At 42.9% G+C, this 12,740-nt stretch overlaps 1 long non-coding RNA gene across 1 annotated transcript in view; it reads right to left on the bottom strand.

Annotated features, from left to right (window-relative positions):
* LOC140712793 (uncharacterized) overlaps positions 1-10,149 on the bottom strand; it is a 29,685-nt gene extending 19,536 nt beyond the window's left edge. Inside the window, exon 1 of the long non-coding RNA XR_012094586.1 lies at positions 8,833-10,149. This is a non-coding gene — a long non-coding RNA (uncharacterized lncRNA). The remainder of the gene's footprint in view (positions 1-8,832) is intronic.
* Positions 10,150-12,740: the final 2,591 nt, after the last annotated feature.

Below are 12,740 nucleotides of genomic sequence, written 5' to 3'. Positions count from 1 at the left end.
TTCCTAGACTGAGCCCCAATTTTGGGGTTCACCTGCATCACTACCAGTTCCACTGGTGGCTCCTGCTTGACTCAGGCGTAAACCCCTCCTTCTTGCCTTGATGGCATGTCCTTATCACAGTGGTTCTTTTAGGGCTGAGCATGTGACTGAGGTTGGTCCAAACTGAAGAGTATTTCTGCGTGGTTGGGAGCAGACACATTCTCTTTCTGAACAGGCAGGTGTGAGGCCTGGAGCTGACTCAGCCACCTTGCTGTTAGGAGGGAAGCCAGCCTGAGGTTAAAGCCAACACCCATGTGAGAACAGCAGTGAACTGAGTCTAATCACAGCACTCCCACTTCTGAGCCAATAAAATCTGTTTGTTTTACTGTTTTTATTACTGAGCCAATAAAATCTGTTTATTCCATTTGAATTAGATTTTTTTGTTTGTTTTAGATGAAGTCTTGCTCTGTCACCCAGGCTGGAGCGCAGTGGCATGATCTCAACTTGCTGCAACCTCTGCCTCCCAGGTTCAAGCAATTCTCCTGCCTCAGCCTCCTGAGTAGCTGGGACTACAGGCACATGCCACCATGCCTAGATAATTTTTTGTATTTTTAGTAGAGATGGGTTTTCACCATGTTGGACAGGCTTTCCCAACAAACAGAAATGAGGGCCCAGGATGAGCCTCTGACTGCATAAGGCCTCCCATCTGATGTCTGTTCCAGGGGCAGATCTGGGGTTTGTGGGACTGGAGGCCTATCCAGCAGAGAGGTGGCTATCAGCTGTTGTATTTTAAGAAAAACAGTACAATAATATGAACAAAAAATCAGGTGTAAAAATGTATATGTAGAATGGCCAGGCACAGTGGCTCACGCCTGTAATCCCAGCACTTTGGGAGGCTGAGGTGGGTAGATCACCTGAGGTCAGGAGTTCAAGACCTGCCTGACCATCATGGTAAAACCCCGTCTCTACTAAAAATACAAAAATTAGCTGGGCGTGGTGGTGGTCGCCTATAATCCCAGCTACTTGGGAGGCTGAGGCAGGAGAATTACTTGAGCCCAGGAGGCAGAGGTTGCAGTGTGCTAAAATCATGCCATTGCACTCCAGCCTGGGCGACAACAGCAAGACTCCATCTTAAAAAAAAAAAAAAGTATATGTAAAATAACAAAATAAATCAAATTATATTTTTTTAAAAGCTGACAAGTACTATAAATATTATCGTGCACAGAAAAATATGACTTTCCTGAAACAGCAACATAATATTTTTAATTTTTCTTATCTTTTTCTGAGATAGGGTCTCACTCTGTCACCCTGGCTGGAGTGCAGTGGCACAATTTCAGCTCCCTGCAGCCTCAACCTCCCAGGTTCAAGTGATCTTCCCACCTCAGCCTCCCAAGTAGCTGGGACCACAGGTGTGTGCCACTACACGTGGCTAATTTTTGTGTCTTTTGTAGAGACAGGGTTTCACCATGTTGTCCTGGCTAGTCTCAAACTCCTGAGCTCAAGCAATCCACCAGCCTCAGCCTCCCAAAGTGCTAGAATCACAGACATGAACCATCACGCCCAGCCTAAATTTTTCAATATTTGTTAATTTTTAAATTGACCTACTGTAAACTTTGCTTTCGTGTACGGTACATGAATTTTAAGAGGTACAGATTCATGTACCTACTAACACAATTAAGATACAGACCAGTTAATCACCCAAATCCCCTCATCCTGCCCCTTTGTGGTCAAAGCCACCCCTCAACCCTAACACCCGGCAAAAACTGGTTTGTGTACCATCCATATAGTTTTCCCTCTTCCAGAATGTTTCACAAATGGAAGCGAACACTATGAAACATTTTTGGACTGCTTTTTTCCATTCAACAAAATGCCGTTGTGATTCATTCAAATTGCTGTATTTATAGTTTACTCCTTCTTATCGTTGAGTTCCCGCCAGAATCCCTGCTCCACTCATAGCTATTCCCATCTCCGTTGATGGAAACTCTATCCTTCTAGTTGTTTAAGCCAAAAACTTCTTAAGTATTTTTTGAGTCCTCCTTTACTCTCAACCCACATCTAATCCATCAGGAAATCAGGTCAGCTCTACCTTTAAAATATACTGATTATTCAATTGTGTCTCAGCGTCCCCGCCACCATCACCCTCATCTGAGCCATCTGTTATGCAGCAACCTCACCCCCATACTCTCCTCCCCAGTTCCTGGGCCCTGCCTTGGCTTCCTTACAATCTGTTCTCAATAAAACAGCTGCAGTGGTGCTTTTTAAAACAGAAGTCAAATCATGAGACATCTCCACTCAAAGTTCTGCAAAAGTTCCCCTTTCCATTGGAGTAAATGCCAACATCCTCATAATGGCTTACCAGGCCCAGCAACTTCTGGTCCCCATTGACTACCTGGTCCCCAGTTCCTGCTCCGATTTTGTCTCCTACTTCTCTAGTCTTCATTCAGCCTGCTTCAGCCACACCAGTCTTGCTGTTGTTCTGACACTCTAAGCATACTTCCAGCTTGGGGCCTGCTTGTTTTCTCTGCCTGTAATTCTCTCCCCTCGGATTTCCATTTGACAAATTCCTTATCTCCTTCAGGATGCTGATGAAATCTCACTTGTTCAATGAAGCTTACCCTGGCTATTTAATACCATAACCTGCTCCATCCCACCTCCACACATTCTTGTTCCCTTTACACCACATTATTTTTCTTCTATAGGCCCATCACCTTATAATATATAATGTTTACATATAATTAATGTATATAGTATGCTCAGTGTTTATTGTCCCTCTTCCCTGGTAGAACGTTGGCTCCCAGAGGCAGAGACCTTTGTCTGTTTTATTCACTGATGTATCCCAACCACCTAGCGCAGAACTCGGACCAGAGCAGGGGCTCAATGTATGAATATACACAGATGAAGGAAGAAGGGAAGGTACAAATTCTGAGGCTTAATGCTTTCTGACAGACAAAGCAAGTCAGTTGATGAAATGCACAAACTTCCCAGGTCTCTGAAGTTCTGAGGACTCCAGTCAACAGCCTCAGCTATCTGAGCTGAGGGCCAGAGGGCAACATCTGTGGCTTAGGATTTTGCCTGTCACTTAGCGGTGGCTGGTAGCCTGGGCATCGTACATGGTTAAATATTTACTACGAAGAAAGAACTCCAACAACTGCTGCACCCAGCCCCTGAGGAGGGCTGTGTGGACGGAGCACAGTGTTCAGAACCACACGGAGACCCTCCCTTTCAGCATGCCTCTCCCACCTGGAGAACACCTCACACCCTCGCTTCCCAGCATCCAAAAAGGCTCCACCCTTCTCTCCTGGCACCCTGACAGGTCACACCCAAGCAAGGGGTCATAAAGCCCCTCCATACTGCATGCTTTTTACACAGACATGATTTCCTTTAACTATACAGATATCCATAAATCAAGTTCCTAATGCAAAGGCTCCAAAGGCTAGAGAGTCTACGGGAGTGCCCATAAATTGCTTAAGGAAGGAATAACAATCTGAAGTGTCAGGGACAAAGCAAAATCTCCTCATTTGTGTAAGTAGTGATTCACCCTGGGCTGCCTGCCAAAGTCACAGGCTTCAGCAGCCACTGGTTCCATGAAAATATGAGCCTGGTTTCCTGGTGTCTTCCCATCTCTGCCATCTGACAATCTACCTTGGGTCTGCCAGCTTATCTTCTCACTCCACCGCTCTCCAGCTAGCCCATCAGGGTTGGAAGCCATGCATTGAATCTTGAAGCTCACATGTCATTTTCACCCTTAGGTAGAAGAAGACAAACCTTTTTTTTTTTTTTAGACCGAGTGTCTCACGGTGTGGCCCAGACTGGAGTGCAGTGGTACGATCTGGGCTCACTGCAACCTCCAACTCTGGGGTTCAAGTGATTCTCCTGCCTCAGCCTCCTTGGTAGCTGGGATTATAGGCACACGCCACCACATCCCTCTAATATTTTGTATTTTTAGTAGAGACGGGATTTTGCTATGTTAACCAGGCTCGTCTCGAACTCCTGAACTCAAAGTGATCCACCCACCTCGGCCTCCCAAAGTGCTGGGATTACAGGCACGAGCCACCACGCCCGAACCCAATTTAACAAGAAGTATTAAAATGCCTTTCATGCATCTGACAAATATTTATTGAGCACCTACTATGAGCCAAGCTCTTTTCAAGGCACTAAATACTCAGCAAATAAGAGAGAAAGATCCCTGTTCCCAAGAAACTTACATTCTAGTAGGGGGAAAATGACATCTAGACAGATTTTTTTAAAGATCCAAAAATCAGATAACACAAAATGCTATCTGAAAAATTAAGAACCTCAATGAAGGCCAGGCGTGGTGGCTCATGCCTGTAATCCCAGCACTTTGGGAGGCTGAGGCAGGCGGATCACGTGGTCAGGAGTTCAAGACCAGCCTGGCCAACATAATGAAACCTGTCTCTACTAAAAATACAAAAATTAGCCAGGCATAATGGCACGCACCTGAAATCCCAACTACTTGAGAGACTGAAGCAGAAGAATTGCTCGAACCTGGGAGGCAGAGATTGCAGTGAGCCGAGATCACACGACTGCACTCCAGCCTGGGTGACAGAGCGAGACTCCATCTCAAAAACAAAAAAGAACCTCCATGAAGAGGTGATGGTTCAACTAAGATGTGAAAGCCAAGACAAGATCTCCCATGCCAAGATTATAAGGACAAGCATTCTCGGCACAGAGAATAACTGGTGCAAAGGTCGTGAGGTTGGAACAAGCTTGGAATTTAGGAGGCAGAGAAAACAGCTCCTGTGGCCAGGGGAGAGTTGGCAGAAGGGAGAGTGGCCATAAATGAGGTGAGAGAGGCAGTTGGGGTTTGGTCAGAGTCTTTGTGGACTCAAGAACAGGGTATGGATTTTATCTAAATGCCAATACAGAGCTTTAAGTTGGGGGAATGATGCAATCTGATTTATGTTTCTGAAAGATTATTCTGGCCACTGGGAAGAGAATGGATTTGAGCTGGGCAAAGGTGGAAGCAGAGAGACCAGTTAGGAGGCAGTGCGCTAGCCTAGATGAGGGATAATAACACCAGACCGGGTGTAGCAGTGCAGGAGGAGAGAGCTCTCTGATTCTGATACTTTTTGGAGAGTCAGCAGGAATTGCCAATAGATTGGATGTGGCGGTAAGGGTAAGGAGAAATGCAGGATGACTCCTGGTTTAGGTTTAGGTCTGACATCACCTGGCCCTTCCCACCTTACTTGCCAAGCAATTCCTGAAGGGTAGAGTCCATTTACCATCTGCTTTCTCTACAAAAACATGACCCTCATTGGCAATGGAGTTTTCCATATTTAGAATCACAGAGAGACAGACATCTTTAAGAAGGTCTCCACCGGGCACGGTGGCTCACGCCTGTAATCCCAGCACTTTGGGAGGCTGAGGCAGGCAGATCACTTGAGGTCAGGGGTTCAAGACCAGCCTGGCCAACATGGCGAAACCCCATCTGTACTAAGAATACAAAAATTAGCTGGTCGTGGTGGTGCGCGCCTGTAGTCCCAGCTACTCAGGAGGTTGAGGCACGAGAATCACTTGAACCCGGGAGGTGGAGGTTACAGTGAGCTGAGATCGCACCACTGCACTCCAGCCTGGAAGGCAGAATAAAACTGTGTCTCAAAAAAAAAAAAAAAGTGTCCAGACAGGCCTGGTATTATCGAATCTCACATTTAAAACAATGAGTACAAAGGAAATGCACCTTCAGTCTCTAAAGCAAATAAAAGATAAATTTACTGAATGCATATTCATAACATACACAACCCACACACATGCTTGCTGCTTTAAAAATTAGTTGAGATCAAAAATTAAATTGCAGCTCATATTTTCCTAAGTCCTTTCATAGCTTCCATAGAATTCAACATGCAGAATAGGTCTTGTTTATAATCACAATGCTCAATTAAAAAAAAAAAAAAGATAGAGGCTATTATCCTTGTTATACAGAAGAGTACACTGAGGTGCAGAGGAAAATATAAACAGAGGTTCGGGAAGTGAAATGTTTTGCCTAAAGATTGCTCAGCTAGTCACTGGTAGTGCCAGATCTCCCAGTCCCTTAGTCTTTCCACCACGACATATAATTTTCCAATAAACCACGATACTATTGGGTATCTGTGGGCCCCAAGGAGAGAAGAAAGAGAATTTCAAAATAAGGAGAGTAACTGAGACCTTAGCAGAAGCATAAAGCCAGTATCCACAGGCATGCCAAGGAGACAGCAAGCAGGATCCCTGCCCTCAAGGCATTTAGAATCAGAGGCCAGGTGCAGTGACTCACGCCTGTACTCCCAGCACTTTGGAAGGCCAAGGGAGGATTCCTTGAGTTTAGGAGTTGGAGATCACCTGGGCAACATAGCAAGCGCTCATCTCCACTAAAAATTTAAATTAAAAAAATTAGCTGGGCGTGGTGGCGCGTGCCTTTAGCTACTCAGGAGGCTGAGGCGGGAGGATTACTTGAACCTGGGAGATCAAGGCTGCAGTCAGCTATTATTGTACCACTGTATTCCAGCCTGGGAAACAGAGTAAAACTCTGTTTCAAAAAAAAAAAATAGAAATTTAAAGTCAGAGAGTTGGTCATTTGGTAGGTATTATTAAGCACCTACTGTGTGCCAGGCATTGGCATCGTGCCAGGTGCTGGGCATACAAAAATGACCCAGACATAGTACCTGCTTTTAAGGAACTTGAGTATCTATAAGACAGAGAAAAATATATGTATTTTTTAAATGTTAAAAACAAACAAAAAAGACACTATAGACCAGGTCTATAATATGCCAAAATCTTCCATCAAGTTAATACATTAACCTGTTATATCTTGTAACTTTACTGAACTCATTTCTCAGTTCTGTTTTTTGTGGAATCTTTAGGGTTTTCTGTATAAGTTCTGGGGATCTAATGTACACATAGTAACTACAGTTAATAATATTGTCCTGTTTACTTGAAATTTGATAAGAGAGCGGATTTTAGGTGTCCTTACTACCCTCTACCCCGACACACACACAAATGGTAACTATGGTGTGGTGACAGATGTGTTAATTGATTTGATTGTAGTAATCATCAAACAATGTATATCAAATTATCACATTGTATACCTTGAAAACATATAATTTTTATTTGTCAATTAATTTTTTAATTGGTTTTTAAATTTTTTTTTAACTTGTCACACTGGTTTTCTGACATCCTGCAATTGAAGAAAAGCAATTGCTTGCAGGGTAGACTTCAGACAGAGGAAACAAAAAATTTTAAAAAGAAAATAATTTTAAAAAGAAAAGCAATTTCTTAATTATTTTTACCTATACCAGTAATCCTAATAATTATTGCAATTATTCATGGCCTTATAGACATAATTATTTATGCAAACAATATATGTCAGACACATTAAACAGCATATCAGCATATTAAGGACAAAAAATGTTTATTAATAATGATAGTAAACAGAAGAGCTAAGTCAGCTTGAGTTAGTCAGTGAATTTTTCCTAGAATAGATCATTTTAAATCACACTTAAGGTAAGAAACTTGTTTTGGTAGAGAAAAAGAAACTAATTGCTACCTATTGTCAACTTCTCAAAAGTGTCTTTACACACGTTATTAATTTTTTTTTTTTTTAAGAGACGGAGTGTCGCTCTGTCGCCAGGTTGGAGTGCAGTAGTGCGATCTCGGCTCACTGCAACCTCCGCCTTCCGGGTTCAAGTGATTCTCCTGCCTCAGCCTCCTAAGTAGCTGGGACTACAGGCACGCACCACCATGCCCAGCTAATTTTTGTATGTTTAGTAGAGGTGGGATTTTTCACCATATTGGCCAGGCTGGTCTCAATCTCTTCACCTTGTGATCCACCCACCTCAGCCTCCCAAAGTGCTGGGATTACAGGCTTGGGCCACTGCGCCCAGCCCACACATGTTATTAATTTTTTTCACAGTAAGAAGAATACTTAGCTGGGCATGGTGGTGTACACCTGTCATCCCAGCTACTCAAGACACTAAGGTAGGAGGATCACCTGAGCCCAGGAGTTCCAGTCTGCAATGAGCTATAATCGTGCCCCTGCACTCCAGCCTGGGTGACAGAGTAAGACTCTGTCTCTAAAAAGAAAGAAAGAAGATTGTACAAGAAATTTTATGCTTAGTGGAAAACTATATTATGCATGGTCTTGAGGAGGCCCCTCTAATTACCTGATTCCAGTTCTGCTGAAGCTATTTCACTATCCTTTAAGTTGTGTAGAACTGATAGCAACACAAAATAATTCTTGTCTATAGACATGCAATTCTCTCCTGTGTAGTAGAAGCGCCATTGACTTCCCTCCTTCCTTCTGAAAACCAGTTTTGCCTCCATCCCATTTATTTCGATATTTCTTCTCTATAAATGTGTCTGTTCTTCACATTCTCTTCTGAACTGGTTGCAACGGCTTCCTGATTCCCTCATAGATTAAGTGAATAGAATAAAATCTTTAACGTGTTCATTTTTATGTCTGTTTGAGAGTCGTGACTTTATCTTATTTTAAAAGTGGTCTTTTAATAGGATAAAAGAGAGACAGGCAATATAGGAAAATTGGATAAAATGAGGGGGAGAGGAAGACACAAAAGGAAAGAAAGACTGTTTTCTTGTAAAGTCTGAGAAAATAAATTAGTTAAAAGTCAGGTCTTCTGGAGGATTCAAGTCAATATAAATTTTCCTTTTTTCACATGTTGTTGAGTTGTGGCATTAGTGTAATTGGAGAAATATACTTAAAAATAAAGTTTTCTCCCAACCCAGAAAATCTCTCCACAAAGGAAGAGAAAGAAAACACACTTATTATTGAATAAGCATTAAACCAGAAAGTGATGCACATCCAAGCAATTCACTAAAAGATTGCAAAGGAGAAAGAAAGCTCACCTTTTCATACAGCCAGGCAGATGCAATCCATTACACACGTGTTCTCAAGATAAACAACCATCAGTCCAAGGAAGAGGACTTGACAGCGCCATTCGTAACACATCATTCATCCTCAATTCACCTGGTAACGGGGGTGAGCACCTGTGTTAGTCGCTTGGTTTTATACCAAGGAAAAAGAAACGTCTGCTATCCTCTTGACAGCAGGTAGTTTTGCCCCTGGGTGCCAGGCACCTGCTGGAGCTAGGCTCCTACAATCTCACAGAAACTGCGACACAGGGAAACGATTTTCCCTGGATGTTTACATTCCAAAGAGATGGCCCCTGGATCCTTGAGAAAGACATTCCTGGGTTGTAAAGCTCGCAAAATTCGTATTTAAATTTTACAAGGATTTTATGTATTTTGAAGAGAACTTACATGTTTTCTAAAGTAAATGCTCTAAGAAAAGGGACCAGGGCAGGTCTCATCCCTTATTTTATTTATTTATTTATTTATTGAAACAGAGTCTCTGTCTCCCAGGCTGGAGTGCAGTGGCGCCATCTTGGCTCACTACAACCTCCGCCTCCCAGATTCAAGCAATTCTCTGCTTCAGCCTCCCGAATAGCTGGGTTTACAGGTGCCCACCACCACATCCAGCTAATTCTTTTTGTATTTTTAGTAGAGACGGGGTTTCACCATCTTGGCCAGGCTGGTCTTGAACTCCTAACCTCGTGATCCATCCTCCTCGGTCTCCCAAAATGCTGGGATTATAGGTGTGAGCCATCACGCCCGGCATCCTTTATTTTTAACAGGAAGAATTAAGCTTCTTATTTTTGCCTTACATGTATAAATCATTACTCAGGTAATTATAATATCCAACTGCACACACCCTCACCTCCCAAACTTTAATGTTCAGCGCCCACACACGAGTCCAGTTTCATCCCTGAAGGCATGCCATTTCATCCCCCTTAGGTATGCAGGATCCTATGTGAGTCTAAGTGTCAGAAGAGGGGGAAAGAGAGGCTCAAGCTTGTTTGCCAGTTGAGGCCAAAAGATGCCCCTATCACCATCAGACTAGTTGTTCCTGGAAGGGTCACTCTAGGAGCTAGGGTCACAGATGTTCCGAGAAGGTCTAAGGGGTTTTCCACTTGCTGCAACATTTAGACTAAAGAGTTCCTTCGAAAAAAAACAAGCTCATGTCTCACTATTAGTTCAGTCAGGGGTTCTCAAGATGACAGCTCTGTGGACACAGTTAACTTTCTCAGGAGGTAAGTCTGCCCCATTCTCCTGGCTTAGCCTTCCGAGTAGCTGGGACTACAGGCGCCCGCCACCACGCCCGGCTAATTTTTTTTTTTTTGTATTTTTAGTAGAGATGGGGTTTCACCGTGTTAGCCAGGATGGTCTAGATCTCCTGACCTCGTGATCCGCCCACCTCGGCCTCCCAAAGTGCTGGGATTACAAGCGTGAGCCACCGTGCCCAGCCTATTCATACCTTTTAAAGCATATAGAAGAGTTTGAAACAAAGTGGATTAACTACCGTGATTTTTTAAACTACAGCTATTACTACAGTACTGCCAGAGTACAATTGATTTAGCTCATCGTTGCAACAGCCCAACTGAGCAATAGGAGTGGGTTTTTCCACCCAATTTTGTGGGAAATGACCTGAAGAGAAAGTTATATTGATGTTAAGCAGTTCCACTATCCGCGTGACTAATCTTGGTTCATAAGTTTCACTGGGTCTATGACTCACTTCTCTATATGAGATATTTATTGCCCAGGAAATAACATTGATGCCATTAGAACCCGTTTCCACGAATAATGCCAAAATTACAAGTCAGCATAGGAAAAAGCTCAGCTCCTATGTGTTAATTACAACATCGACGCAAGCAAAAAAGAAAAAAGTTTAAGCTTTTGCAATCTTTGCTTTATGCAGCATTTGTGACCAATGGGATGTTCTATATGTTGAGAAGGAGAAAGGGGGCAGTCGACGGACCAGACCAGACTCTCCTGCTTGTCTGAGCCTTGATGGGATTACCAGGGGGGAATGCACATGGGGTTCAAATTTAAGGGTCACAACCTTACATTTGTCCAGTTACCCATATTAGAGATTAAGTCCTGGTCATGCTCTTAAGACATAGGACATAAGCCAAAATATAAATGTATTCATTTTTTATGCACACATACAATAAAACTGTCAAATGAACACAATTCCAGTGTCCATTAGTCAATATACTTACTTCCCAGTTTTAAAAAAAGTCTCTTTAGAAACCAAGCCATTATCAGAAGTTTGCTCTGAACACATTTTATTGGCTTATGTGCCTCTCCATCAAGCCTGTGAGCTTCTGGTGTTTTGTTTGTTTGTTTGTTTGTTTGTTTTTGAGACGGAGTCTTGCTCTGTCACCCAAGCGTGATCTTGGCTTACTGCAACCTCTGACCCCCGGGGTTCAAGCAATTCTCCTACCTCAGCCTCCCGAGTAGCCGGGACTACAGGCATGCACCACCATGAGCTGCTAGTTTTTGCATATTTAGTAGATATGGGTTTCACTATGTTGGCCAGGCTGGTTGTGAACTCCCGACCTCAAGTGATCCACTCACCTTGGCCTCCCAAAGTACTGGGATTCCAGTCGTGAGCCACCACACCCAGCCTCCTGGTGTCTTTTTCATCTCTGTATCCCCAGGACCCAGCGCAGTGCCTGGTACATAGTAGACACTTAAATGTTTTTTAATATATGAGTGAATGAATAATAAGATGTATATGAATCCATTTGCAAATTTTAAGGTGGTGTCATTAAGCTATGACTGATGAATGTACTATCTTCACAGTAGGAGCAGTGGACATGTGAAAGCAAACACAGGAAACAGGGGAAGATGCGCATGTATTAAGGCATGATTAACAGCTGGGCGCAGTGGCTCAGGCTTGTAATCTCAGCACTTTGGGAGGCTGAGGCGGGTGGATCACTTGAGCCTAGGAGTTGGAGACCAGCCGACACAATATGGTCTCCATCTCTACAAAAAAAAAAAAAAAAAAAACAAAAATTAGACGGGCATGGTGGTGTACACCTATAGTCTCAGTACTTGGGAAGCTGAAGTGGGAGGATGGCTTGAGACCCAGGTCGAGGCTGCAGTGAGCTATGACTGTGCCATTGCATTCCAGCCTAGGCAACAGAGCAAAACCCTGTCTCAAAAGAAAAAAAAATTAATTTTTAAAAATTATGTAAAAGCAAGATTAATGTTGTAATGCCAATTTATGTTTTTAGATGACATTGTGAGAGATATAAAGTACAGAAAATAAAGCTTTCAACACATTTTAGACAACCAAAGTACATTGATGTGAAGAGAGAGAAGAAAGGAAACCTCAAAACTAAAACTTCATACTTCTGCCAACTGTGTCCACCAACTTAGAAACTTGGGCTTCTGTACCTCATGGAAAATGGCAATGTCTCCTCTCCACAGGAGGTTCTTTTAAATTTTATTTGCATTTATATTACCTTTGAGGGAGGGAATGAGGAAAAACAAAAATATGGGTTAGCCTATGAGTGAAATTTTTCCAGAGAATATTGTCAGGATCATATCACCTTGGAAAAAGATACAATAGAGGCCCATATTGATCATGTTTAGCTGAGATGCTATGTTTTGGTTAAAACGTACACTGAGTTGAAGATACCCTATAGTGGTTAGACCCTGACCTGGCCAGAAGAATATTTTGATCTACTAAACTTATTAGATAAAACAAAGAAACTAAATTAAAAAGTAATGAATTCTCCAAGCTTCTAAGTCACAAGAAGGAATAAACCCATGCCAAATTAGCCCCTAATTCTTCAGTAGTAGCTTTGAGGGAGATGAAACCAGTTTGGGGGAAAGGGAGGAAGTGCCCTGGCCACAAATTTAGCAGGGCCACCGATGTAGCTGAGTCATGGCCCAGGAGGCACCTT

This window comes from Chlorocebus sabaeus, chromosome 1 (assembly GCF_047675955.1).
Source record: "Chlorocebus sabaeus isolate Y175 chromosome 1, mChlSab1.0.hap1, whole genome shotgun sequence".
Taxonomy (NCBI): Eukaryota; Metazoa; Chordata; class Mammalia; order Primates; family Cercopithecidae; genus Chlorocebus; species Chlorocebus sabaeus.
Note: the sequence above shows the minus strand (reverse complement) of the source record. Positions and strands in the feature narration are given on the sequence as shown.